Source organism: Oncorhynchus mykiss, chromosome 31, assembly GCF_013265735.2.
Source record: "Oncorhynchus mykiss isolate Arlee chromosome 31, USDA_OmykA_1.1, whole genome shotgun sequence".
NCBI classification, from domain to species: Eukaryota; Metazoa; Chordata; class Actinopteri; order Salmoniformes; family Salmonidae; genus Oncorhynchus; species Oncorhynchus mykiss.
This window is the reverse complement of record NC_050571.1, coordinates 37,967,103-37,992,597: the sequence shown is the minus strand read 5'-3', so window position 1 is coordinate 37,992,597 and position 25,495 is coordinate 37,967,103. Positions and strand designations below refer to the sequence as shown.

Sequence of the window (25,495 nt, the reverse complement as noted above, 5' to 3'; positions counted from 1 at the left end):
AAGGCTATGGTGGCGAAGTAAATACAATATAGCAAGTAAAACACTGGAATGGTTGATTTGCAGTGGAAGAATGTGCAAAGTAGTGATAGAAATAATGGGGTGCAAAGGAGCAAAATAAATAAATACAGTAGAGAAAGAGGTAGTTGTTTGGGCTAAATTATAGATGGGCTATGTACAGGTGCAGTAATCTGTGAGCTGCTCTGACAGCTGGTGCTTAAAGATAGTGAGGGAGATAAGTGTTTCCAGTTTCAGAGATTTTTGTAGTTCATTCCAGTCATTGGCAGCAGAGAACTGGAAGGAGAGGCGTCCAAAGGAAGAATTGGTTTTGGGGGTGACCAAATGGAGTTGGGTTTTAAGTGATTTGGGCAATCTTTCAGATGATTGACAAAGTCAGAACTTTGTTAATCATTAACAGTATGATTTTTTAAGTAAACAGCGGGAGTTGAGATGTTAGAACAATGCTTGGTCGCATGCTGGATGTTCTAAAGGTCAGTTTATAGTCTTCTAATGGTTTCTACTTTGCCAATTCCAGGCCTGCAGAAAGACCCAATAACATTATGACAAGTTATGGCCAGCAACATGGACTGTGCTAAAATAATAACATGAGTGACGACCCCCCAAAAAAACAACTTTGTTTGAAGGACATGGTGCATTGTTTCGGTGTAGCTGCCCATTTTAGTGGTTATGCAATTTTTGTCCTTGTCGGTGTGCAGTTGCCTCACTGCGCCCGTAGACCCAACGTAAACCTTCAGCGGCTGAGCCACGTTGCTTCCGCAAGGCTGAGGAAACGCACGCAAGTCATTCAGAAATGATTTTGTACAGGAATTATTTCTATGCTGTAGAATTCATTATGGACTCTGGGCCTCTGGGAATGGCAGGGCAGGCAATAGTTGACGTGACAATGTTCTATTCCAGGGTTATAACCTATGTAGATTTTGCTATAATACCATGCACACTGAGCCACATTTATGAGTAATATCAACAAAGCCAAACTTTGAATGTTCCATTGTTTAGATGGGTAATAGCATTGTTAAAAGACATCAATAATGTTTGACATTTCAGTACACTGAAGTGATGGGAGGAAAGAAATCTATAGTTACACTCTGCGATAATATATCAATACTTTCACTCCAAATATCGATTTGTACAAAAAATATACACCGAGCAAAAGCATAAAATGCAACATGCAACAATTTCAAAGATTTCATTGAGGTACAGATCATATAAGGAAATCAGTCAATTGAAATAAATTCAATAGGCCCTAAAATCGATGGATTTCACATGACTGGGAACACAGACGTACATCGGTTGGTCACAGATACAGGGCGTGGACCAGAAAACCAGTCAGTATCTGGAGTGACCACCATTTCCCTTATGCAGCGCGACACATGTCTTTCGAGTCGATCAGGCTGTTTTGTGGCCTGTGGAATGCTGTCCCACTCCTACAGTATTCAATGGCTGTCTGAAGATGTTGAATATTAGCAGGAACTGGAACACGCTGAACACAGAGAATCCCAAAAATGCTCAATGGGTGACATGTCTGGTGAGTTTGCAGGCCATAGAACTGGGACATTTTCAGCGTCCAGGAATTGTGTAGAGATCCTTGCGATATGGGGCTGTGCATTATCATGCTGAAACATGAGGTGATGGAGGTGGATGAATGGCACTACAATGGACCTCAGGATCTCGTCACGGTATATCTGTGCAGTCAAATTGCCATCACTAAAATGTAATTGTGTTTGCTGTCTGTAGCTTATGCCTGCCCATACCATAACCCCACCGCCGCCACGGGGCATGCAGATAAGCTTCCCTGAGATGGTTTCTGACAGTTTGTACAGAAAATCTTCTGTTGTGCAAACCCACAGTTTCATCAGCTGTCCGGGTGGCTGGTCTCCGACCATCCAGCAGGTGAAGAAGCCAGATGTGGAGGTCCTGGGCTGGAGTAGTTACATGTTGTCTGTGCTTTTGAGGCCAATTGGACGTACTGCCAAATTCTCTAAAACGACATTAGAGGTGGCTTATGGTAGAGAAATGAACATTATTCGCTGGCAACCGCTCTGGTGGACAATCCTGCAGTCAACATGCCAATTGCACACTCCCTCAAAACTTGCGACATCTGTGGCATTGTGTTGTGCAACAAAACTGCACATTTTAGAGTGGCCTTTTATTGTCCCCATCACAAGCTGCACCTGTGTAATGATCATGTGATTTAATCAGCTTCTTGATATGCCACACCTGCCAGGTGGATGGATTATCTTGTCAAATGAGAAATGCTCACTAAAAGGGATGTAAACAAATTGTGCACACAATTTGCAATAAATAAGCTTTTTGCGCATATAGAACAATTCTGGGAAAATTCGTAAAAATCCAAATAACTTAATTGTAAAGGGTTTTAACACTGTTTCCCATGCTTGTTTAATGAACCATAAACAATTAATGAACATGCACCTGTGGAACGGTCATTAAGACATTAACAGCTTACAGAGGTTGTCAATTACGGTCACAGTTATGAAAACTTAGGACACTAAAGAGGCCGTTCTACTGACTCTGAAAAACAGCAAAAGAAAGATGCCCAGGGTCCCTCATGTGCGTGAACATGCCTTAGGAATGCTGCAAGGAAGCATGAGGACTGCAGATGTGGCCAGGGAAAAAAATTGCAATGTCCGTACTGTGAGACGCCTAAGACAGCGCCACAGGGAGACAGGAAGGACAGTCTATCGTCCTCGCAGTGGCAGACCACGTGTAACAACACCTGCACAAGATCGGTACATCCGAACATCACACCTGAGGGACAGGTACAGGATGGCAACAACAACTGCCTGAGTTACACCAGGAACACACAATCCCTCCATCCGTGCTCATACTGTCCGCAATAGGTTGAGATGGGCTGGACTGAGGGCTTGTAGGCCTGTTGTAAGGCAGGTCCTCACCAGACATCACTGGCAACAATGTCGCCTATGGGCACAAACCCACTGTCTCTGGACAAGACAGGACTGGCAAAAAGTACTCTTCACTGACGAGTCGCGGTTTTGTCTCACCAGGGGTGATTGTCAGATTCACGTTTATCGTCGAAGGAATGAGCGTTACACTGAGGCCTGTACTCTGGAGTGGGATCGATTTGGAGGTGGAGGGTCCGTCATGGTCTGGGGCGGTGTGTCACAGCATCATCGGATTGAGCTTGTTGTTATTGCAGGCAATCTCAACGCTGTGCGTTACAGGGAAGACATCCTCCTCCCTCATGTGGTACCCTTCCTGCAGGCTCATCCTGACAGGACTCTCCAGCATGAAAATGCCACCAGCTATACTGCACGTTCTGTGCGTGATTTCCTGCAAGACAGGAATGTCAGTGTTCTGCCATGGCCAGTGAAGAGCCCGGATCTCCACCCCATTGAGCACGTCTGGGACCTGTTGGATCGGAGGGTGAGTGCTATTCCCCCCAGAAATGCCCGGGAACTTGCAGGTGCCTTGGTGGAAGAGTGGGGTAACATCTCACAGCAAGAACTGGCAAATTTGGTGCAGTCCATGAGGAGGAGATGCACTGCAGTACTTAATGCAGCTGGTGGCCACACCAGATACTGACTGTTACTTTTGATTTCGACCCCCCTTTGTTCAGGGACACATTATTCCATTTCTGTTAGTAACATGTCTGTGGAACTTGTTCAGTTTATGTCTCTGTTGCTGAATCTTATGTTCATACTCTCACTGTCAACTGCGTTGACAGTGAGAGGATGTTTATTTTTTTCCTGAGTTTATATAGGTAGGGTTAGAGCTAGTTGGCTGTACCTGCACCAAAATCTGGTATTTTTCATCCTATAGTGTAACGTGTATGCTAATAATCGGGAAGCAAGTACAGGGAGTGAATTTAATAAATAAACGAACATGGAACAAAACAAGAAACATGAGTAGCGTACAGTTATGAACATTAACAGAAACAATAACGCCTCAGGAAAGAACCAAAGGGAGTGACAGATATAGGAGAGGTAATGAGGAAGGTGATGGAGTCCAGGTGAGTCTCATGAAGCTCATGTGCGTGTAACGATGGTGGCAGGTGTGCGTAATAATGAATGTAAACTGGTGACAATGAGCACCAGAGGGGAAGCGGGAGAAGACGTGACATATAGCTTGTTCTCCATCCTCTTTAAAAATAGTGAGACATGTTTTCAGAACTTTTATTTTCATGATCAAAAATGCAGCAAACATATAGTGAGGAATATGTTTGCAACATCAAATCAAATTGAAATCAAAACTTCGTAAACATTCACTTGTCATGAATGTCGTTGGTGCCGAGACAAAATTCATTCAACATCTTCATGTTAATTTAATAGACAGTGACTGCACATCTCAAGTGGTCTCCACACCTTATCAAGTCAACTGTACCGTGACGCTGTTAAGCAATCAAACCAATGTGCACCAGTGAGCTTCATCATTAATTGCCACCCGTGCACTAAGGCCTTTGTGAAAAGCGTGGCGTGAGACAGTGCCTTGCTTATGTGCTCACACGTGCGTGTGAGAGGAAGGGCACACGATTGCATGTGTTGAAGTCTGTGAAACAGTCTTGGAGGCAGCTTGGCATTCTCTTACACCAACACACTCAGCAAATTATCCTGGTCTTTTAAGAGTGCGGAGCGCTGGGATGGGGAATACAGATGAAAAAGCTATGCTTTGAAATCAGATCAAGACCGATGACTCTCCTCCATAATTTGTCAATGTCGGTCTTGTCATCGTCTCATTCAGACGAGATGCTTTAAAGGCCTTTTTTGATTAAATACTGCAATGCTGGCTGCTGAAACGACAACCTCATTCAGACCTTAATGGCGCTTGCGATATCTATCAAACGGCGGGTTTATGAAGCGTCTGTACTTTCGCAAGAATGTGCCTTGTTTTTTTTTAGAAGAATATGTTCCGGGAACATTTTGAAGTAAAATATTTTCTTTTCTTCACAGGGCCATAAAGACGATTACCATTAACCTCTAGTTGTTGTTCGATGTCTGATCCATTCTCAACAGCTACACTGACGAAAAATATACACACAACATGTGAAGTGTTGGACCTATGTTTCATGAGCTGAAATAAAAGATCCCAGAAATGTTCCATATGCACTAAAAGCTTATTTCTCTCAAAGGTTGTGCAAACGTTGTTTACATCACTGTTAGAGAGCATTTCTCCTTTGCCAAGATAATCCATCCACCTGACAGGTGCGGCATATCAAGAAGCTGATTAAACCGCATTATCATTAGACAGGTGCACCTTGTGCTCGGGTAAAAGGCCACTCTAAAATGAGCCGTTTTGTCACACAGCACAATGCCACCATATGTCTCAAGTTGTGAGGGAGCATGCAATTGGCATGTTGACTGCAGGAATGTCCACCAGAGCGATTGCCAGATAATGTAATGCTAATTTCTATACCATAAGCCGCCTACGATGTTGTACATCCAACCGGCCTCACAACCGCAGACCACGTGCATGCCTTCATGTGGGTGTTTGGTTTGCTGATTTCAACGTTGTGAACAGAGAGCCCCATGGTGGCTGTGGGGTTATGATATGGGCAGGCATAAGCTACGGACAATGAACACAATTACATTTTATTGATGGAAATTTGAATGCACAGAGATACCGTGATGACATCCTGAGGCCCATTGTTGTGCCACTCATCCACCGTCATCACCTCATGTTTCAGCATGATAATCCACAGTCCCATGTGGCAAGGATCTGTACACAATTCCTGAAAGCTGAAAATGTCCTAGTTATTCCATGGCCTGCAGACATGTCACCAATGAGCATGTTTGGGATGCTCTGGATCTGGACAGCGTGTTCCAGTTCCTGCTTTTTTTATTTTATTTCGCCATTATTTAACCAGGTAGGCCAGTTGAGAGCAAGTTCTCCTTCACAACTGTGACCTGGGACAAGATAAAGCAAAGCAGTGCAACAAAAACAACACAGAGTTACACATAAACAAACATACAGTCAATAACACAATAGAAAAAATCTACAGTGTGTGCAAATGTAGAAGAGTAGGGAGGTAAGGCAATAAATAGGCCATAGAGGTGAAATAATTACAATTTAGCATTAACACCGGAGTGATAGATGTGCAGATGCTGATGTGCAAGTAGAGATGCTGGGGTGAAAAAGAGCAAGAGGGTAAGTAATAATATGGAGATGAGGTAGTTGGGTGTGCTAATTACAGATTGGCTGTGTACAGGTACAGTGATCAGTAAACTGCTCTGACAGCTGATGCTTAAAGTTAGAGAGGGAGATAAGACTCCAGCTTCAGGGATTTTTGCAATTCGTTCCAGTAATTGGCAGCAGAGAACTGGAAGGAAAGGCAGCCAAAGGAAGTGTTGGCTTTGGGGATGACCAGTGAAATACACCTGCTAGAGCGCGTGCTACGGGTGGGTGTTGCTATGGTTACCAGTGAGCTAAGGCGGGGCTTTGCCTAGCAAAGAGTTATAGATGACCTGGAGCCAGTGGGTTTGGCGATGGTGACAAAACGGATGGCACTGTGATAGACTACATCCAGTTTGCTGAGTAGTGTGATGGAGGCTATTTTGTAAATGACATCGCCGAAGTCAAGGATCGGTAGGATGGTCAGTTTTACGAGGGTGTCTTTGGCAGCATGAGTGAAGGAGGCTTTGTTGCGAAATAGGAAGACAATTCTAGATTTAATTATGGATTGGAAATGCTTAATCTGAGTCTGGAAGGCGAGTTTACAGTCTAACGAGACACCTAGGTATTTGTCGTTGGCCACATATTCTAAGTCAGAACCGTCCAGAGTAGTGAAGCTTGTTTGGAGGTTTGTTAGCACATTGTCCACTATACAGTGAAAGGTGTGCCTGTTGTAGTCGGCGCATGTGACAAATAACATTTGATTTGATTATATGAACTGTAACTCAGTAAAATCTCTGAAATTGTTGCATGTTCCATTTATATTTATGTTCAGTGTAATAGGCCCTTGGCCACACTGGGTTTTCTGGGATTTGTTTTGATCTTGTTCTTGCGGTAACCATTAAAGCAGACTTTCAAGGTTTCTCAGATTTTCCCTCTTCTGAAATATCTTTTTGATTATTCCATTTGTTCTGAATACAAAGCACACTATTCAACACAGAATCAGGACACAATTAAAAGTTGTTTTGCCCTAGACAAACCTGAGGACTATAAGCTTGGGCCAGCATGGTAAAAGGCTTTGAAAAAGGACTGCAAATGTTTTAAGGCACTTAAGAGTCCATTAAGTGACAGCAGCAACTGATAATGGCTATGAAATGGCATTTACTATGACTATTTTGCCCTTCACTATTATGCACATTGTAGGATATTATCACCATTCCATTCAAATGAATAAAACCAGGATGTCCCATTGTGACCATTGAGGGCTTATGGTCTACCAATTTGTAGCTGGTGAATAATTATGAACATCTCCGGACCCCAAGCAAGCCTAATCTTTTAACCTTTGACCTAGCCTAGTCTTCAGTTGTAGTCACTAGAGGCACTATTGTGTCAATTAAGGCTTTTACGTGTGTTACCAGGCCATGTATATTACAATGACCATCTCTGGTTGGATTATGGGAGCTAGTCTATAGTATTCTATAGTATTAGCAGTGCTCTATAGTGGAGCGGGCAACTTGGAGTCATATTGGAGAGCCTGGGGGAGTGAACTGAACCCCGGTGGAATCCAGAAACATTAGAAGCACCTTGCCCCGGATGAGTTTTCGGGGATTTCTTCAGCAAAGAGAAGGGTTGGCGCTTTCAACTCTATGGGCCTGAGGTTTTCGAGAGCTCCTTTTGAATTCCATCATACTTTACCTTACCCTGTTAAACACACACACGACTTTACCTTACCCTGTTAAACACACACACACGACTTTACCTTACCCTGTTAAACACACACACACGACTTTACCTTACCCTGTTAAACATACACACACGACTTTACCTTACCCTGTTAAATACACACACGACTTTACCTTACCCTGTTAAACACACACACGACTTTACCTTACCCTGTTAAACACACACACGACTTTACCTTACCCTGTTAAACACACAAGCCCTCGCATTTACCCAGCTTCCCATCACATCAAATTACTTTTCCCCCCCAATTAATTTAACTACAGGAAGTCACCGTGTAACCAGCGTTTCAAATATGATAGAATTATGGCATCAGTATGAAAGTATAAAGAAAAAACCCTTAACACAGTGGTTTGATCAAATATGACAAATTACAGATCACCAAATCAAGGATCACTACTTAGCTGTTGCTACTGACATGTATAGTTATTCATAAGTAGCTGGGATAAGCCTATTAGCAAGCTGTTCAATGTTGACAAATATGATCTCATTGCCATAAAAAAAAAAATGAAGATTATGCGTTTCATTTTAGCTGACCGCACCCCCCAAAAAATTATAATATCATTCAGTTCATCCTAATAAGACAACACTGGACTAAAGCTTTAACTTCCATCTGTCCACTGGCACGTACTCAGTTAATGTGCCACGTGATGGACGGGAGAAGAAAAACAGCTCTAGGTGTCATTACCCAACCATTAGACTGCCAATTTGTCCTGCCAGCATTATGGGTTCAACCAGGTGCTCGATGCACAGGTCTCTTCTTCATTGAGGTGCCGTCAGGACCTGGATCAGTCGTGCCATTACTCAGTATAGCCGCCTCGGGTTGTCATGGTGATGGACAGATGGAAGCAGGAAATGAATCCTTGTCGAGAGTTCGGGACGAGTGGAGGCTGGCAAAGGAGTGGCTCGACAAAATTAAAGTCAGCTCCAAATGTATTAGGACAGTGACACACTCCAGCACTTTTGGATTTCAAATGATACAATGACCATGGAGGTCAAAGTAACGACTGTCACCTTTCATTTGAGAGGGTGTTTTCATCCATAAATCAGGTGAACCATTTAGAAATTACAGCACTTTTTGTACATAGTCCCCCCATTTTAGGGGACCAAAAGTATTGGGACAAATTCACTTATATGTGTATTAAAGTAGTCAAACGTTTTTGTACTTGGTCCCATATTCATAGCACACAATGATTACATCAAGCTTGTGACTCTACAAACTTGTTGGATGTATTTGCTGTTCGTTTTGGTTGCGTTTCTGATTATTTTGTACCCAATAGAAATGAACAGTAAATAATGTATTCTGTCATTTTGGAGTCACTTTTATCGTAAATAAGAATAGAATATGTCTCTACACTAACACTTCTAAACTAATGTGGATGCTACAATGATTACGGACAGTCCTGAATGACGAGTGAATAATGACGAGTGAGAAAGTTGGATACATAAATATCATAACCCCAAGACATGCTAAACTCTCACTATTACAATAACAAATGATTCATTGCAGCACTGCCCCCCGTTGAACAAATGTTATACTGTCCATTTTGTAGGCTTATTTCCCACATCACCGTCAGAGCATTATTTTCTGGTCGCTTCAAAATGACCCATTCGAAATATGATGTGCAGTAGGCCGCCTGTCTGGATTACGTGCAGATACAATAATTGATTTCCAAACTGTAAACACCATAAGAACAATCAGTAATTTCATTCACTGTATCTGTGAGCTGTTGGCTAGAGCACACATGCCAATACCAGAGTGGGCACATTGGTTATACCTATGCAACATGTTTTGTGACAAAACTATCATTATGCCTAAGAGTTGAAAATGCAATGGAAACCCATTTAACTTGTATATTTTTAATCTGGTACATGGGAATTTAACTGTACAAGTTTTTACGTGCACTATGCATTTACGTACAGATTTTTATCCACAAGGCAATTTGATGGAAACACAACACTGATGGGAAAGTGTGCATACTCATTTTATGCAGATTTTAGAATATTCTTATGAAAATAGCCAATTGGATGGATACCTAGCTATACACACCCTAAAGACCAGTGTCACTTTGATTATCAAATCCAAAATCATATTTTATTTGTCACATGCACTAAATACAAGCCCTTAACCAACCATTACGTTTTAAGAAAAACATTGTTAAGAAAGTACTAAAATAAACAGAACTGTCACACCCTGATCTGTTTCACCTGTCTTTGTGCTTGTCTCCACCCCCCTCTAGGTGTCGCCCATCTTCCCAATTTCCCCAGTGTATTTAAACCTGTGTTCCCTGTTTGTCTGTTGCCAGTTTGTTTGGTTTCGTGAAACCTACCAGCGTTTGTCCCCTTGCTCCTGTTTTCTAGTCTTTCCCAGTTTTGACCTTTCTACCTGCCCTGACCCTGCCTGCTGTTCTATACCTTGCCAAACCTCTATGGATTATTGACCCCTGCCTGCCCTGACCCTGGGACTGCCTGCTGTTCTAGACCTGTTGCACCCTTTCTGGATTACTGACCTCTGCCTGCCCTTGACCTGTTGTTTGCCTGCCCCTGTACTAGACAAAAACTTTTGTTACTTCAACACTGTCTGCATCTGGCTTATACCTGAAACCTGATACCAAAGAAAAAAGAAAAATAACAAATGATTAAGGAGCAACAATAAAATAACAGTAGCAAGGCTATATACAGGGGGTACCGGTACAGAGTCAATGTGCAGGGGCACCGGTTAGTTGAGGTAATATGTACAGTGGGGCAAAAACGTATTTAGTCAGCCACCAATTGTGCAAGTTCTCCCACTTAAAAGGATGAGAGGCCTGTAATTTTCATCATAGGTACACTTCAACTATGACAGACAAAATGAGAAAAAGGTGCAGCTGTATGTCACGACTTCTGCCGAAGTCGTTGCCTCTCCTTGTTCGGGCGGTGCTCGGCGTTCGACGTCACCGGTCTTCTAGCCATCATTGATCCTTTTTTCATTTTCCATTGGTTTTGTCTTGTCTTCCCACACACCTGTTTTCAATCCCATTCATTACCTGTTGTGTATTTAACCCTCTGTTTCCCCTCATGTCTTTGTCAGAGATTGTTTTATTGTCAGTGTAGTGTGATTGTTGTATAGGTGCGCGTCGGGTCCTCGTATTTTACACTCCATTTGACTCTCCTGCACCTGACTTCCCTGCCACCTATTACACCTACGCATGACACTGTAGAACATTTTGAGGAGCAGAGGACCCGTGCCATATATTTTCAGTCTTCTGTCATGCATTCTTCACGACTGTCTTGGTCTGTTTGGACCATGATAGTTTGTTGGTGATGTGGACACCAAGGAACTTGAAGCTCTAAACCTGCTCCACTACAGTCCCGTTGATGAGAATGGGTGCATGCTCTGTCCTTTTGCTGTAGTCCACAATCATGTCAGTCTTGCTCACGTTGAGGGAGAAGTTGTTATCCTGGCACCACACTGCCATGTCTCTGACCTCCTCCCTATAGGCTGTCTCATCGTTGTCGGTGATTGGCCTACCACACGGCCAAGGCAACAAAAGGAGTGGCTCAAGAGGAAACACATTAAGGTCCTGGAGAGGAGTGGGACAGAATCCCTCCTGAGATGTGTGCAAACCTGGTGGCCAACTACAAGAAACGTCTGACCTCTGTGATTGCCAACAAGGGTTTTGCCACCAAGTACTTAGTCATGTTTTGCAGAGGGGTCAAATACTTATTTCCCTCATTAAAATGCAAATCAATTTATAACATTTTTGACATGCGTTTTGCTGGATTTTGTTGTTGTTATTCTGTCTCTCACTGTTCAAATAAACCTACCATTAAAATTATAGATGGATCATTTCTTTGTCAGTGGGCAAACGTACAACATCAGCAGGGGATCAAACACTTTTTTCCCTCACTGTATATTCTTTTTTTTGTATTACTTCATCTTGGTCTTGTCGACAGAATTATAAAAGGACTCATTCCATCAATGTATCATTTGTTAGAGACGTCCACCAGCATAATACCAGAGCCAGAGACTGTAATGTTCACTGTTTTAAATATGAGTCTAAAAACACATTTGTCTATACCGGTGCTGTATACACACTACTATTCAAAAGTTTGGGGTCACTTGGAAATGTTCACACCTTGATCTGTTTCACCTGTCCTTGGGACTGTCTCCACCCCACTCCAGGTGTCACCCATCTTCCTCATTATCCTCTGTGTATTTACACCTGTGTTCTCTGTCTGTTGCCAGTTCGCCTTGTTTGTTTGAGTCAACCAGCTTTCTGTGTATCAGCTCTTGCTTTTCTAGTCTCTCTTTTCTTGCCCTCCCGGTTTTGACCTTTGCCTGTCCTGACCACTCTGCCTGTCCCTGACTCTGCCTGCCGATCTGTACCTCTGCCCCCCTCTGGATTACCGACCTCTGCCTGCCTTGAGCCGTCTACTGCTTGCCTATGTTGGAACATTAAACCATTGTTTATTCAACATGGTCTGCATCTGGGTCGTCCCTTCATGCCTGATAGAAATGTCCTTGTTTTTGAAAGAAAAGCTTCTTTTTTATGTCCATTAAAATAACATCAAATTGATCAGAAATACAGTGTAGACATTGTTAATGTTGTAAATGACTATTGTAGCTGGAAACGACTGATTTGTTTAATGGAATATCTATTGCAACCATCACTCTTGTGTTCCAATGACACGTTGTGTTAGCTAATCCAGGTTTATAATTTTAGAAGGCTAATTGATCATTAGAAAACCCATTTGCAATTATGTTAGAACTGCTGAAAACTGTTGTGCTTGATTAAAGAAGCAATAAAACTGGCTCAGCATTTGTGGGTTCGATTACATGGCCAGAAACAAAGAACTTTCTTCTGAGACTTGTCATTTTTTCTTGTTGTTTAACTGACAAATCAAATAAATCAATCCAAACTGTGTAGTGGCCATTTGATGAATGGAAAGAGAAACGTTACAAACAGTTAATGACCGTCGGAGATTGTCATGCCAAGCCATAATAAGAATGGCACCGGAGGCCATGGCTGCTGTTTTATTGGCTCCTAAGCAATTGTGCAATTTGTGTGGTTTTTCGCATTGTTTGTAACTTATTTTGTACGCAATGTTGATATTACCAGCTCTTCTAAATGAAAAGAGCTTCTGGATATCAGAACAGCGATTACTCACCTCGAACTGGACAAAGATTTATTTTCTTTAATGTGTCTGACATGAAGAATATAATGTTGTTCCCAGACAAGGCACAAATCGCCTTCATTCACATGAAGAAAATAAGGAAATACAGGTGGCAGAGATCAGGGTGCCTTACGAGAATTCGTTGGCGAGAAGGTAAGCCACCTGTACCATATGTTCTATTGGCCAACGTGCAATCACTGGAGAATAAACTGGATGAGCTCCGTTCGAGACTATCCTACCAACGGGACATTAAAAACTGTAATACCTTATGTTTCACAGAGTCGTGGCTGACCGACGACATGGATAATATACAGTTGGCTGGGTTTTCCATCGGCAGGACAGAACAGCTACGTCCGAAAAGACGAGGGGTGGGTGTGTGTGTCTACTTATCAATAACAGCTGGTGCATGATTTCCAATATTAATAAGGTAGTCTCGATGTATTGCTCGCCTGAGGTAGAGTACCTCATGATAAGCTGACCACTTCAATACGGAAGTGGTCAGATGACGCGAATGCTACGGTACAGGACTATCTTGCAAGCACAGACTGGAATATGTTCCGGGATTCATCCAATGGCATTGATGAGTATACCACCTCAGTCACCGGCTGCATCAGTAAGTGCATCGACAACACAGCGACACAATAGTGGTAGGCCTGATTCCAGACAATAATGAGACAGCCTATAGGGAGGAGGTCAGAGACCTGGCAGTGTGATGCTAGGTCAACAACCTCTTCCTCAACATGAGCAAGAGAAAGGATTATTGTGGACTACAGGAAAAGGAGGGCCGAACACGCCCCCATTCACATCGACGGGGCTGTAGTGGAGCGGGTTTCAAGTTCCTTGGTGTCAAGGAACTCACCAACAAACTATCATAGTCCAAACACACCAAGAAAGTCATGGAGATGGCACAACAACACCTTTTCCCCCTCAGGGGACTGAAAAGATTTGGCATGGGTCGTCAGATCCTCAAAAAGTTCTACAGCTGCACAGAGAGCATTCTGACCGGTTGCATCACCGCCTGGTATGGCAACTGCTCGGCATCCGACTGTAAGGCGCTACAGAGGGTAGTGCGTAAAGTCCAGTACATCACTGGGGCCAAGCTTCCTGCCATCCAGGACCTATATACTAGGCGTGTCAGAGGAAGCCCGAAAAAATGGCAAAGACTCCAGTCACCCAGGGCATATAATGTTCTATCTGCTACCGCACGGCAAGCAGTACTGGAGCGCCAGGTCTAGGTCCAAAAGGCTTAACAGCTTCTAACAGCTTTAAGACCACTGAAAAATTAACAAATGGCTTCCCAGACTACTTGCATTGACCCACCCCCCATGTTTTTACACTGTTGCTACTCACTGTTTATTATCTATGCAGTCACTTTACCCCTACCTATGTGTACAAATTACCTCGACTAATCTGTACCCCTGGACATTGACTTGGTACCGGTACCCCTGTATATAGCCTCATTATTGTTATTTTATTGTGTTAGGTTTTTTTTGGAGGGGGGAGTCAACAACGGTATAGCTGCAATCACTATCTACAGTCAATGCTGAGACAACTATTCTAAAGACTCTAACGATAAATGACAGCTATGAGGTTGAAACATAATCTGACAGTGTTATAGAGGGATACATGAGAGGAAATCAAAACTTTTCTTGAACCAGTGCTTCCCAAAAGATGACACCCCACTGTCCTGTATAATCCCCAGTTGTATTGTGACATTGTAGTGGCTGACATCCTGCCTTCTAAGGGAAGGTTTACAAGGCCAAGGCTATAAAATGCTATCCTACTATTACAGGGCTGTTGGACAGGGACCAGGGTATACTTGAAGAATTCCAAGCCTGGGATATGGCTCTTCCAGGCGAGTCAGTTCTTATCCACGATATTGATCTGCTCCCCCACATTCATACACCTCTACACATAAGCACACAGGCTCACACACAAAGGCACACACACACACACATCAAAAGACTCTCCGAACCAGAGGTTTTCCAATCTTCCTTCATACCAACTCTCTCCCTATCCCTCTCTCCACATCCCCCTCTCAGAATCCCATGTACAGCAACCTGTGTACCCTCTAATGCTCCGGCCTGCAAAAACAGCATTATGATATGGCCCCAGGCTCCATGCGGAGCACACAGTCAAGTCAGAGTCTTGAACATTGCATATGCTTGGGACTAGAAACAAAATAAGACAGTGTTGGTTTGCTGAGGCAACAGAGCCAACTGAGCAACTCCAACTGGTCAATTTAATGAATAGAACCTTCTCGGGTTGAAGCATACAATCAAAGCTATGCGTTATATGGGGATTATATAGATTGTTAAAACATTTATAAAATTGCATGTTTGTATGCTTCATATTATAGGAAGACAGTTGGCCTCTTTCTTAATTGGGCGTAGTCAGAAACATATGAATCCTATTTTGAAATCTGGGCACGCAACATGAATTTTTCAAATACATTTCCCACCGTTATCATTGTATGGTTTATGCATCAAAGTCAGATTAGTGTGTGTATCTCAATTTTGGATTTAGCCATTTGTCTTTGAGACTTAGTCAAGCACACAATACACTCACAATGACACCACAATCCACTTTGTGAATCCCTTCCGTGGCAGTAGGCTTTAGTACCACAATTCATTAGTGAAATTGTCCGGTAAGTTTTATGCTGCTGCGTAAACAGCCTTTGATTCTGAAAATGTGTTTCCTTTCATGTCGGACCTTACCACATGTTGGGTACAACTGGAAACTCAACTTACTTTCCTTCAAATGTGTCGAATGCAGCTTTAACTTACAACAGCAGACATGCATGGTCTGTTTTTTCAGCCTTGATTCACCAAAGACAATATTAGTCTAGGCCTCATCTGTCATGTATCAAACCAAACCTAACATTTCACTTTGCTTGTCAGCCATTGATTTTTCACCTCAATGTTTTCTCCAAGAGGCATCCCACTCATACGTACAAGACATCCACTAGATTCTGGAGAATTGTGGAAACAGCATAGGTTGTAGACAGATGTTTTTCCTCATGTACAGTGGCTTGCGAAAGTATTTACCCCCCCCATGTCATGTTTCCTACTTTGTTGCCTTACAACCTGGAATTAAAATAGATTTGTGGGGGGGGGGGGGGGGGGGTTGTGTCATTTGATTTACATAACATGCCTATCACTTTGAAGATGCAAACTATGTCTTATTGTGAAACAAACAAGAAATAAGACAAAAAACTGAAAACTTGAGCATGCATAACTATTCACCCCCTCAAAGTCAATACTTTGTAGAGCCACCTTTTGCAGCAAATACAGCTACAAGTCTCTTGGTGTATGTCTCTACAAGCTTGGCACATCTAGCCACTGGGATTGTTGCACATTCATCAAGGCAAAACAGCTCCAGCTCCTTCAAGTTGGATAAGTTCCACTGGTGTACAGCAATCCTTAAGTCACACCAGAGATTCTCAATTGGATTGAGGTCTGGGCTTTGACTAGGCCATTCCAAGACATTTAAATGTTCCCCCTTAAACCACTCAAGTGTTGCTTTACCAGTATGCTTAGGGTCATTGTCCTGCTGGAAGGTGAAACTCCATACCTCCATCCCAGTCTCAAATCTCTGGAAGACTGAAACAGGTTTCCCTCAATAATTTCCCTGTATTTAGTGCCATCCATCATTTCGTCAATTCTCACCAGTTTCCCAGTCGCATTCCTCTGGATGTTTGCAATACAGCCAAACTTGATTGTTTTTTTTGTGGGGAGTATTGACCGAAGTGAACTGATTTGATTTGAAGACAACGAGCAATGACTTCCTTGCGCACCAATAATTTTAGCGAAGCTTCATTGATTGACTGTATTTCTGCCCAATGACCACTGATATTCTTGAAATCTAGCTGGGTAGATAGCCAATGAGCTGAGGTAAATGCCAGTATGTGATGGTTATGGGTTGGACCACCATTCCTTGTTTGTAAACGCATGCGTAACGAACTCCATTCTCGCCTTGACCATCAGAGTAGTTTCAGTGACGCTTGTTACGCACAGCAGTGTTTTGGAAAGTAGTATTTTCAACGATTTCATTGAAGACATCACGGTGAATAAATCAGGAAAAGCGAAGTCCAAGTCTAAGTATACAGATTTGCACCAGATTATAGAAGAGATTAATCGAGAAAGTGAGACAGATTTTTTGTTTGAGAAATCTTTGAACAGCTGAGGAGCTGTTTCTGCAAGGACAGGACGTACTTCTGGATGGGTAACTGCTAATACCGTTTTATGAAATATAAATGAATAAATAAATAAATATATATATATATATATATATATATATATATATATATATTTGCAAAAAAAAATGTTTGGGTGTGTGTGTGTGTGACAATTACAACACTACTGAATGAACACTTATTTAAACATAATATAATACATCAATAAAATCAATTTAGCCTTAAATAAATAATGAAACATGTTCAATTTGGTTTAAATAATGCAAAAACAAAGTGTTGGAGAAGAAAGTAGAAGTACAATATGTGCCATGTAAGAAAGCTAATGTTTATGTTCCTTGCTCAGAACATGAGAACATATGAAAGCTGGTGGTTCCTTTTAACATGAGTCTTCAATATTCCCAGGTAAGACGTTTTTGGTAGTTATTATAGGAATAATAGGATTATGTCTCTCTGTACGATTTGTATTTCATATACCTTTGACTATTGGATGTTCTTATATGCACTTTAGTATTGCCAGTGTAACAGTATAGGTTCCGTCCCTCACCTTTCTCCTACCTGGGCTCGAACCAGGAACACATCGACAACAGCCACCCTCGAAGCAGCGTTACCCATGCAGAGCAAGGGGAATAACTACTCCAAGTCTCAGCGCGAGTGACGTTTGAAACGCTATTAGCGCGCACCCCGCTAACTAGCTAGCCATTTCACATCGGTTACACCAGCCTAATATCGGGAGTTGATAGGCATAAACAGTGCAATGATTGAAGCATTGCAAAGAGCTGCTGGCAAAACGCAGGAAAGTGCTGTTTGAATGAATGCTTACGAGCCTGCTGTTGACTACCACCGCTCAGTCAGACTGCTCTATCAAATCATAGACTTAATTATAACATAATAACACACAGAAATACGAGCCTTAGGTCATTAATATGGTCGAATCCGGAAACTATCACAAAAGGTATTTTATCTAACGGGTGGTATCCATAAGTCTAAATATTCCTTTTACATTGCACAACCTTCAATGTTATGTCATAATTACGTAAAATTCTGGCAAATTAGTTCGCAACGAGCCAGGCGGCCCAAACTGCTGTATATATCCTGACTCTGTTGCAAGAGAAGTGACACAATTTCCGAGTTAAAAGAAATTGATGTTAGCAGGCAATATTAACTAAATATGCAGGTATAAAAATATATTCTTGTTTATTGATTTTAAGAAAGGCATTGATGTTTATTGTTAGGTACACATTTGAGCAACGACAGTCCTTTTTCGCAAATGCGCACCGCATCGATTATATGCAACGCAGGACATGCTAGATAAACTAGTAATATCATCAACCATGTATAGTTAACTAGTTATTATGATTGATTGTTTTTATAAAATACGTTTAATGCTAGCTAGCAACTCAATTTGCTTCAACCTTGGCTTCTTACTGCATTTGCGTAACAGGCAGGCTCCTCGTGGAGTGCAATGTAAGGCAGGTGGTTACAGCGTTGGACTAGTTAACTGTAAGGTTGCAAGATTGAATCCCCGAGCTGCCAAGGTAAAAATCTGTCGTTCTGCCCCTGAACAAGGCAGTTAACCCACCGTTTTTTACTTACAATGACGGCCTAGGAACAGTGGGTTAATTGCTTTGTTCAGTAGGCAGAACGACAGATTTTTACGTTGTCAGTTCGGGGATTTGATCTAGCAACCTTTTGGTTAGTGGCCCAACGCTCTTACCACTAGGCCACCTGCCACCCCCAGTATAAGGACTAAGATATGAACTAAATGTGTATAAAATGTTCTACTGTAAATATTTTCAATTAAACACCTAATGATACTGGATCACTAGAAGAGCAGTAGTTTAGAACTGTTGTACGGATTTGGTCAATCCTCTATCCTCCATCCATGTGCTTCAAGTATTGTATGATCTATGAATTTGAAAGTGGTCAAATGTCCCAAGCCCCATTCCTCATCTACCACAAAATGTCAGGAAATTACATTTTGTGCATTTAAACAGGAATGAATACAGCCAGAAGTGACTCTCAGCGGTATGGACAGTTTGCCTGCTGGTGCAGTAAAGCCTATGTGTGGGTGGTAGGAGAGTGCTAACAGAATGGGTACAACGAGAATGATAAACAGATAAGCAAGTGGGCTGAAAAACACTGCATATTATGTCCATGGCCTCCATACACTTATTGAGCTTATATGCAGAAACAAACGGCTCTATTATTTACCATGTCGGTCTTTTTTCTTGTTTGTTGAAAAATAAGATCAAATCTCGCCCTGGCCCAATGCAGCATTATTCTCCACTTTTCCACAATGCCATTAGCTATAAATCATACTGGCAGAAATCTATTAGCATTTTAGCAAGCCATCATGGCCTTGCCACCTCTCCCATTTCTCATCCTGGTGCATCGCAAATTGCATATCAAGCTCTGACCTGCTGATAATATAATGGAGTCTTTTGAATTTGCCATGAGTGTCAAGAAAGGGAGGAGTATTGTGCAGGCCGCAACCTACTCGAAACAATTCACTGCAGAACAAAAGAGTACAACAACATTTATTTTACCATTCATCTCACTTCATTTTTCCATCTTTATACACTGTGTAAATTATTTATTTAAAACCATATTTGCAATTCAAGACACTTTGCTTGTTCTTCACCCCAGGCTAATCTGGTTTGCTTTCTCCAATTAGATAAGGAAATCACGTAATTAACACATGGTATTTCAAGTCAGCTATAACAATCTGCTCCACGCACTCTTCCTGTTTCACCAAACGCTAGCAGTGGGAAGTGAGGCTTGGGACATGTGGTCCCTGCTGTGTTCCTTAACACTGAAATACAAGACTCATCTGAATCTCGCTCATTAGGACATGAAATACATCATGCAAAGTGAGGAAAGTGAGGAGAAGGCTCACAGGAGAAAATATGAATAGAAAAGGACATTTGTGACATATGGTTCTGTGAAATGATGAGTTATCGGCTTTGAGAGGAGCCGCTGGACGTTTCCTAAATATTATATGGCTATAGTGCACGTTATATTATGTCAGCAAAAGCGTTACTAGTATAACCAACACTTCTAGAGCCACTTCTTTAGACCAGGGGTTTAATTTGACCTTGACCAATGATGCCAATAAAAGCCATTCCAAATTAGCCTCTTTTCCCTCAACTTTCTTGGAAAACTCCTGGCTGGTATTGTAGGTGAGAGCACTGGGTGATGGGATGGACCTTTTCAACACAAGAGTGAGCGAGCTATGAGTGACGGGGGAGGAGGATCAAATAAATATTTTGGAACAAAAAAACAGGACACATAACGAACCAGGTTCAGGATGCTGTGGAGAGGAGAGATTTACCACACCTCATGTGACTGTCAATATCTCCTCAATGCCTGCAGAGACAAGTAAATAAAACCATGTGACCCGTTTTTTTCCAATTATGTTCATCCAAGCACAATATTGATAATATGTCATGTCTCTATGATGATGAGGATTGGTTGTAATGAAATCTGGGTTTACGTTGCTCAATATGCAGGATTGGTTGATGGCCGAATATGAAAGTTCAAGATTTTCTAAGACATTTGAGAGCCTATTCAATCCAAACTCTTAGTAACCAGACTTTTATTTGAAGTGCTCTTGGTTTCCTGAGCCTTTCTGAAGTGTAACTACGTCAGGGACTAGAAAACCTGGGGAAGCCTTGGCATCTGTTCAAAAAGATTTGCAGAATCCACGCTTCCATTTCAATTCATTCAGTATGTTGTGTCTACAGTACACCTTGTGGCAGAGCAACCTGATGACAGTGCACTCTTGTAGAGGTCAATAACAGTGGTGGGACACTTTTACCCAGTGTCTTTGTGTTCCCCTTAGTGACAGCATCTCATTGTCAGGTGTTTAGCATGATAAGGTATTTAGCCTGATAAGGTCACCACACCCAGAGGGGATTACTGGCTGATTCTCATCAATGCAATGCTTTAAAAACAGGTTTATCCAACGTTGTAGCCTGGATCAACCAATCTAAATGCTAAGTCTCTCTCTCAGGAGAATGGAGGCCTGGCTGCTAACACATATGGATAAAGAAATCAAAATCAGCCATAAGGATTTGGATGGATGAGTTAAAACACAATTAAATTACCCTTGCACCTTTTTATTTGTCATAAGGACCTGGGAAATACATTGATATTGCTAACAAAGTCAGGTAAAAGTGTCTAATAGCTGCTCTTTTAGTGTGACAAGTATTCTGATTACATTTGTTGGTATTCCTAGGAAGACGGAGGTATTCGCAGAAAAAAAATGCAAGCGTAGCAATTGAGCTTAACTGATAAGGCAACAATTGTTCTAGAATGACACTGGTTTCTGCTCTGGGTGGACATTAACACCCAGTAGCAAGGCTACACTATGTGCCATGCCACCATCATCATTCCTTTTCAGCAAGTACAGAGCTAGCAGTAGTTAAATTGGGAGCTCACTGGCTCGTACTGGGAGGCCATGTTCCTCTTTGAGAGCGGCATAAGGATTGCTGTCAATCTCCTCCACGTCGAGTCAAGTTAGAGAACTATGAGGGAGGAGAGCTCGCAAGGAGTGGGAGAGGTCTCTCTCAAGGTAAACAGAAAATAAAGCATGGGGATGCATCTGGAATTATTTTATTTTGAAAAAAAAAAATGTTTCACCTTTTAATAACAATGTAGGTCATCTGAATAATCAGCTTTTAAAAAGTGTCTGGTCGAAGTCCAGTTTCGATACTGTTCTCTGACATAATGGAAATCATTTTTGACATACTGTATCAAGCTTGTGACTGGATGCATTTGCTGTTTGTTTTGGTTGTGTTTCAAATGATTGTGTTCCCAATATAAATGAATGGTAAATCATGTCATTTTGGAGTCACTTTTATTGTAAATAAGTATATAATATGTTTCGAAACACTTGAATCTACATGAATGTGGATGCTACCATGACTACGAATAATCCTGAATGAATCATGAATAACTATGAGAGAGAAAGTTGAACCCATAAATTTCAAACCCCCCCAAAAATGCTAACCTGCCTTGTTATTGCAATGGTGAGAGGTTAGCATGTCTTGGCGGGTATGATATTCGTACGTCTAACTTTCTCACTCGTTAGTGCTAGCTGCAAGTTGCTACAAGTAGGCCTGCCTTCAATCTACAAGCACAACTTTTTCTACCATAGTGGCACACGTCACTGTCCCGCTCCACTACTGCCATCTAAATAATGAATACTCTGCCACTTGCGGTAATCCTCCGGTAGAGCTAGCCCATAAATAGCACGGATCCAGACAGAAAACACTTGACTTCCCCATTCACCTTTCAAAACACATAAAAACACTTTTTAAAAATGGTCCCCTCTGGTATTGCAAGTTAGTGAGATGTACTGTACATGATTTGCTTCAAGTGTTGAGTGATTGTGAGAATTTAATGTCTCTGCACTATATCTGGTTTGGGAGTTGAACGTTTGCTCAGCATCCATTTGAAGACGACATCAAAGTAAGCCAACTACTTTAAAAGGCAGCAACATCTCAGTGAAAAAGGTACAGTAATGGCAAAAGGCACCTCTGGGCTTCCTGTGATGGATATGTGAGTGAGTGAGTGAGTGAGTGAGTGAGTGAGTGAGTGAGTGAGTGAGTGAGTGAGTGAGTGAGTGAGTGAGTGAGAGAGAGAGAGAGACAGACAAACAAAGAGGCAGAAAGAGAGAGGCAGAGACAGAGGGGTGAAAGTGAGAATATATAAAAGATAGTTAGTTAGCTGGAATGTTTGCCCTCTTCCAGGAACTCCTTAATGTTACGCCAGAGAAACACCAAATCAGACGAACCTGAGAAGAAATATCCTCTTAAGTGGCCTTTCACAGGAGGACTCAAAAGCTTCTCCCCCCCCCCCCCCCCCCCCCCCCCCATCCTGTGTCCCCGATTAATGCAAAGGGTACAGGCGGCCGTGAGGGGGTGCCAGTGATATCTGACATGTCCTATTGTATGCAGATGCGTTGACAGGCCTGGCATTTGGCGTGCAGCATTGGAGATGCCTTTCGGTGGCAAGCTCTCAGCCAATTACCAGGCAATTATTGTATTTATATGTACATACGACTTGACGTCAAGAATTAGGTCTAGACATATTAATCTATGTCAACAGCTTTGCAGAATATAGACTTCACCTATGCGACTAAAAGTGGAAAATGTTTCTCTAAATGTTTAACAAGCGGAAATGAGTAGAACAAATCGGTATCTAGGTCATTCCATAGCTAGCTTAATAAACATGGTTACAGACGAAAATATCAAAGATATGTAATGTTTTTTGTTGCTGTATCTGTGCCATGTTTTCTCATCGGCTCCCGGGTAGTAGTTGTTGGGGGGGGGTTAACCGCCTTGCTCAAGGACAGAACTGCCCCCATTTATGTATTAATACAAGTAGCAAATTAGAGCTGTGACACCGGGGGTGGGGGGTTAGTGTCACTGATAATCATAAACATTAAAAACCAAGTAGCTAAATGGTCTTTTCTACCTACAGAGATGGCACCCACCCGCTGGCTTTACAGTTGGGATAATGATTGCCATAACTATACCGGTGAACAATTTGAGAGAAGGACAATGCCCTCTGCGAGTATCATTAAAATGAGTTAGGTGCCATCATTGTACAATATTTGCAGAATGATCAAAACGCTAACAGGTTCATGTCTGACAATTATTTCCAAAATGAAAGAGAAACTAATGGGTTATTCTCAAATCATTTCCAGGAGAGAAATACTGATACATACAACGTTTAATTATGAAACAAAACAATACACTTCAACGCTGGTTTGCAAGGACTGCGTGGGACAATAATATGTGCCCATGTTACGTTGCGCACCCATGGTACCGCGTACCAAATTATGTCAATTGTAAACGTAATTTACCAAATTCTGATGAATCACAAAACTGCACCATTTAATTCACTGGATTATATCATACTGTGTCATAACATCGAGAAACTTTAGGACATCTTTAGGAAATCTTCCATAAGAGTTTGGACCCTTTTTCTTCTTTTTTTTTTCTTTTTTACACTCCTGCTGTGTATTTCGTCACTTAGGTACACTATTTAGAGGCGCAAGTACACTATTTTGAGGTGTAAGTACACTATTTAGATTCATTCCATTAAAAAACATCCAGCACTAAAAAGGCACAATCTGTAACTCATATCCAGTCAACAGTTTGGCCCCTACGCATCTTTACAAACGGTGAGGGTGGGTTCTGGAACATTTAACATTTCATTTGGGTGATTAGGATTCTGTGATGACCACTTCCAAAACCAATCCTTTTCTTTGGTTTTGGTGGGCTTTTACAAAATAATTTCACAATGTCATAGAAATGTCAGTCACAGTTACATTGTCAAGTCCCAACACCACAGTCAACGAGCAGGTGCAGGGGCAGCCCTTTTGGCAGGACATTTAAATTAGAGATTGTCTCTTAAGGACATAAAGTGATATTACAGTTGACACTGGAAATAGCAATAAAAAAAACTGAAATAATTAAACTGCATAATGTATATGGGCATCATGGATATTATAAACAACTAGGATAAAATCAGACTTGAACAATCAAAACGTCATGAATTGAATCAAATGTATATGTGAGCAGCGTAATTTAACCATATCCCTCTTATTCAGGTAACAGCTACAAATACAGTTACCTCCACCTTTTGGCCTTGGCAATAAATCATAGCTGTAGCTCCAGGACAAGACCTCATATGACGCAATACCCACAGAGAAAAGCTTGTTGAGTTGGCCCACTTGTATTTACCTGTCATCTGTAAATATATGTGGATTGCAACTGTATGGCCCGGTTTGACACCCTAGCTTATTTATCTGTGATGAATCTCTACTGCTTATTGTTGGTCGCCACTTTCTACACACCTATTACTCTGTCTTTACGACTAGTGCTCTGCTAAGCACTTCAATCTGTCACTGTCTCCAAGGTCATGACGTAGACCCCACAATGGTTAAATCAAAGAAATAAAGACCCAGGAAGCAATATCTACCATCCAGGCAAGATTTGTCATAGCCATTACCAAACCACATTGAAGGAGAGTTTCGATTGCATTGGCAATGTGCAAGTAGTGCAGACTGCAGAGAAACATAAGAATAGAAGTTTCTGGAAGACGACAGGCCTAATAATACCTATTATCGGTCACTTCCAATATGAAACGACTCCAAAAGGCTTAAAGCCACCTAAAATGTCCATTCAACAAATTTATTTACTTATTTTTCGTTTGTAGAGAATAGGCCAACAAAAAAAATGGTTCTGGGCATGTGTATAGTAACTTGAGTCTGTAGAATTCCAAACTGCA

At 41.8% G+C, this 25,495-nt stretch overlaps 1 protein-coding gene across 4 annotated transcripts in view; it reads right to left on the bottom strand.

Moving 5' to 3' along the window:
* Positions 1–25,495, bottom strand: part of LOC110505123 (teneurin-3-like) — a 181,696-nt gene that overhangs the window by 90,218 nt on the left and 65,983 nt on the right. The gene's annotated exons all lie outside the window — the stretch shown is intronic.